General features: G+C 45.2%; 1 protein-coding gene across 2 annotated transcripts in view; it reads right to left on the bottom strand.

Annotated features, from left to right (window-relative positions):
- TRAPPC9 (trafficking protein particle complex 9) overlaps window positions 1-4,857 on the bottom strand; it is an 800,742-nt gene extending 795,885 nt beyond the window's left edge. For both annotated transcript variants that reach the window (XM_019553127.1, XM_019553118.1), the window contains exon 1: window positions 4,777-4,857. The gene's annotated coding sequence lies outside the window, so the exon portion shown is untranslated. The remainder of the gene's footprint in view (window positions 1-4,776) is intronic.

Raw genomic sequence — 4,857 nt, forward strand, 5'->3', positions numbered from 1 at the left:
CTCTTTCCTGCTCAGGCAGGGGGTCGGACTAGATGATCTACCTAGGTCCCTTCCGACTCTAGCTACTATGAAACTATGAAACTATAAGATAGTAGTGTAAAAGGCAAAACACTAAATGTAAAGTTGATTTTCCAGTGAACTTCAAGAGCGACATACACACAAACAATACAAAGCACATCCTCTGCAAAAGAATGGTGCTGCCCAAACATATTTCATATTCTCACATTACAACTTTATAAACACGAGAGAAACACAGCAAAGAAGATTAAAAGAGCAGGAGGAATCAATTAGTCTGTTATATTTGAACCCACAGAGTTTGAAAAGGAATCACAATCAGTATTGTCATCTCCCTTTGCACAGCTAATCTTATTATTTATCATATAATATACTGTAATCACTGTTGATCAGACAGTAAAATGGTGGTAAGAAGAAAAGCTAACCCAACTGAACGCACCCTCACCAAGTTTATTCCAATACAATTTGAAATGAAAATGGTACAGATATCAAACCTGAAAAAGGAATTTAATAGTGGAAATACTAATACAGTACATACCTTCTTATGCAGTTTGTCTGTTTAACTACTCTAATACCCCAAATTTTTTAGTACTTGGGGGGCTGGCTAAAAGCTAACAGGTACTTTAAATCTGTACATTTTCTCATCTGCTGAGAACATCTAATGCTTAACTTGTAATGATGTGGGGATAAAGCAGCTGCTTCCATATGCTATGGCTTTATCCTCACAGCACTACAAGTTAAACCACCACTATTAGAGTGCCAATGAACTGCTTCTACTTTTTGCTTATTCTGTAGCAGTCTCTGGCTAACTAGTGGGAAAGTTAAACTAAATAAACTGCAGGGGGGTCTGTGACACACTGGTGCAAGCAATGCAATGTTGTAAAGAACTAAATACAATAAGGCCAGAAGAATTCACACAGAGAATGATACAATGTAGGAAACAATAGCCACGCCAGGAGTTGGTGACAACTGGGAAATAGATCCCAGTTCAGTAATCCACAATGCTTCAAATAGTTCTAAAATACAAAATTCTGTGGCTACTAAAATGCCTCAACTTTATTTCCAAAGAAAAATCAAGTATATTGTTAATTCATATAGTTAATCTTTAAAACTTCTAAGAAAACTGTAATAATTTCAGAAAACAATTTATTTTACATTAATATTATTTAATATTCGTATTTTAGTAGCACCTACTACTTGCACCCTGTTGTGCTAGCTGCTATTCAGATGCACATAGGACTGACACATACAAGCGTATCAGTATCAAAGCCAAACAAAAAAGGAATGAAGGCAATCAGGTATATGCAGAGCAATCACCGTTAGTGCATGAGAGCACATTTCAGCACAAGTGTTTCTCTAAAACATAACAATCTAAGTTTCAGCTTTGTTATTTTATTAAACTATTGCAAAGTTTCCAAACAATACATCTTAATAATCATAAAGTAAGTTTAGACAAAAAAAAAATTAACACCTTAGACTAGGGCAGTAGTTTCCAACCTTTGTAGATTCAAGGTATGCCTCAGAAAATGCCAGCGCTCTTCATTGTCACTAGTTGTTCGACCACAACAAAATAATAAAGCAATTCTTCTGTTGCAAAGAATTCAGAAAAGCCACAACAGGCCAGAATGTTTTTGAAATTATGGATTCCTATTTGAAATCACTGGGTTTATCTTGGGAATTATGCTTGCACAACTAATAATGCCAACAGTGTGTAGCACCCTTGAACGCATCCTCAAGGGAATTGAGGGTGCCATGGCACCCTAGCTGAGAATCACTGAACTAGAGATGCATCCTACTAAGCATTTATAGCTGGGAAGAAGTGGAAAGAGAAACACTCGAGGTAGTTATTTTTGCAGAACAGTGTGTTTTGTTCCATCTCATCTTAAATTTGGCAAAAGCCCTTGTCTCCTGAATGAATATCAAAGACCCACAACAGGAGTCAAAGGCCGTACAGGTTTATCTTTAGAATGTTTGGAGAGAGAAGAGCAAAAAAGAGACTTCCACTAACGAATGACAGATCCTTAACACCAACAGTACCCGACTTCTAACATTAAGCAGAACAATCCAGATCCTGATGCTGCAACCATAAGGCACAGGAAAATAGCCAGCTTTGTTTTATCATGAGAGTGGCATTTTGAGAAACTACTTTCTGAATTTTAGAAGTTTAGGGTCCCTCACTGAGTTTTGAGAAAGATGTTGGCTCCCTGTTGAACATGTATTAGAGATGTTACCTGTAGTCAGCTTCTACTAGCTGTTACAAAACAGCACAATACCATCACCTATCACAGTATATCTGCATCTAGAGTTAACTAACACAGGATGCCTCACTTGAGAAACAGGCCCCCCACCTCCAGCTGGTTTGGGCACTTTGCAGAAACCATTCACACCTGTTCTCAGCAAACATAAAAAGGCACCAAATCAGAACAGCAGCATGTACGCAGCTGTAAATGGTCCCACAAGATGCACTGTAGTGGAGACCCAAACCAGGAGCCCCCATTTCAGGGTAGAGGGCAATCTGGACCGAGTGGAAGCGGGTCCATCTTTTACACAAGGGCAAGGCAGCTTATTACCACTTCCTCTCTACTCCAGCATTTCAACTTCTCCCACAGTGGAATGCTCCACAGCTGACAGTGGGGGCAGGGTGGCACCTTAGGGCCCTGCTACACATTCAAATTAAAGCTGGATAAAAACCAGATATGGAGTTGCTGCACATTTTCAAGCACCAACTTTATAGCTGGTTTGCTCTTTTTCATAGATTTCATAGACATTAGGGCTGGAAGGGACCTTGCAAGATTATTGAGTCCAGCCCCCTGCCCAAAGGGCAGGAAGTCAACTGTAATCATAGGATCCCAGCAAGATAAGCATCCACTTTGCTCCTGAAGACATTCAATGTAGGTACTTGAACCACCTTTGATGGCAGGCTGTTCCAGACCTTGGAGGCTTGGAAGTTCTTCCTTATGTCCAGGCTGAAACTATCTCGCAGTAGTTTATAACCATTTGACCTAGTCATCCTTTGGGGCACTTTGGTGAGCAAACGTTCCCCCAGATATTGATGGTCACCCCTGATAAACGTATATGTGGCCACCAGATCACCCCTGAGCCTGTACTTTTCCAGGCTAAAGAGCCTCATAGATCTCTTTTATAGCTAGGTAGTCATGTTTATTGTGATAATTACTTTGCATCTGTGGTTGGTAAAAATTTACTGTGCAATGCATTAGTTAATTATGTGGTAATTATTTTGCACTGGTGGCTGGTATTGCTTTGCATGTGCGGTCAGTCTAAATTTATTGTGCGATTCACCCATTAATTGCATAATACATACAACATGTAGCAGGGACCTTAGAGATGGCCTAGAGATACCCTGTTAAACATTTCCAGGCGGGAAGAAGTAAAGAACACAAGCACACTTAAGCTAGTTATTTTTGCAGAACTGTACATTTTGTTTGGTCTTGTCTTAATTTGGTCAAAGCCTCCAATCCCACAAGGTACAGAGCATCTCCCAAACTAATAGCAAAGACCCACAAACAGGACTTAAGGCCTTACAGGTTCACCCTTAGACCACTTGGAAAGGGAAGAGCAGAGAAGATTCCCACTGCCCAATGATGGAGCCATGACTTGTGCCAGCAGCTCTTGATGCAAGATGATAAAGATGACATTTACCCAGTCAGATCGCAGGCCCGCCTTGCCCAGTGTCCTGCATCATGCAGTCCCACCTCCCTACACCTTTTCGTTTACACATTTCTCAGCTGTGGCCCACCAGGCCCCAGGACTCCCTGCTCAAACTCCTCCTGGCCCTAGCCAAACTTGCAATCTATCTGATCAGGAAGGAGGCTCTGGCCAGGGATTGCAGGGCCACTTCTCTGTCCCTCATCTGTTTGCATCTGCAGGCAGCTTCACTGGGCTAGGTCCACTGGCTCCTTGGACCCTAGCGCCAAAGGACACCAACTGTCTGGTGTGCTCTACTTCATATTAGCCCCTCAGGGCACTCATTTTGAACAAGTGACCTCACTCCCATCCCTGTTTGCTTTTTAGTGCCTCCTGAAACCAAACCGACACTTACCCCACAGTCCCCTCCAACAACAAGGGGGAGCCATTGCTCCACAAGCATCAAGCCCAGGTGAACCTTATACAGCAAATAAGCTGAACCAGGAAGCAGGCTCTGGCCAGGACAACCTCCAGGGGCTGCAGGGTCACTTTCCTGCCCCCTAGTCTGCTCCAATCTCTGGGCAGTTTCATAGGGGTGTCCACTGGCTCCTTGGATACCCTGTCCAGCGTGTCCTACTCGTTGTATTCATTTTAAACCTGTGACAGCTGCATCCCCACTGCACACCACTCCTGTTTCCTCTTTAGCTGCCCCCCCCCAGTCAGTGGATGCAAGGACAACTGCATCTAGCTCTTCCTCGACGCGATCCAGGAGGCACACGCAACGGTCTGCGCCCAGGCAGCGGAAAGGGAAAGCCAGCAAGGTATGGCCAAGGGTCTTTCCACACAGGCCCTCCCACATCCATCCAGGGTGGCCCTCGCCCCTTCCCCGTGCCCAGATGGGCTTGGGAGGGAAGTCAAGACAGGCGCGCGTCCCTGCACCTGGCGCTGGCTGGGTGGGCTCCCACAGACCCCCGCTACTCAGTGTGCGGCTAAGGGCGAAGCCCCCAGTGCCCACGGCAGGGGAGTGGGACCCCCAGCGCCACCTCCCCACGCCAACGGCCGCGCTCCACCGGTCCCGCCGCGCCCCTCCCCCCCGGGCGAGCCAGGGGCACTCACAGCGCGCGGACCCGCCTCCTGCTCCGTCCGGGAGAGGAGCGGAACTGACGGCAACGGCAACGGCGCGGCACCACATGGCGC

Source organism: Crocodylus porosus, unplaced genomic scaffold, assembly GCF_001723895.1.
Source record: "Crocodylus porosus isolate Cpor-Errol unplaced genomic scaffold, CroPor_comp1, whole genome shotgun sequence".
NCBI classification, from domain to species: Eukaryota; Metazoa; Chordata; order Crocodylia; family Crocodylidae; genus Crocodylus; species Crocodylus porosus.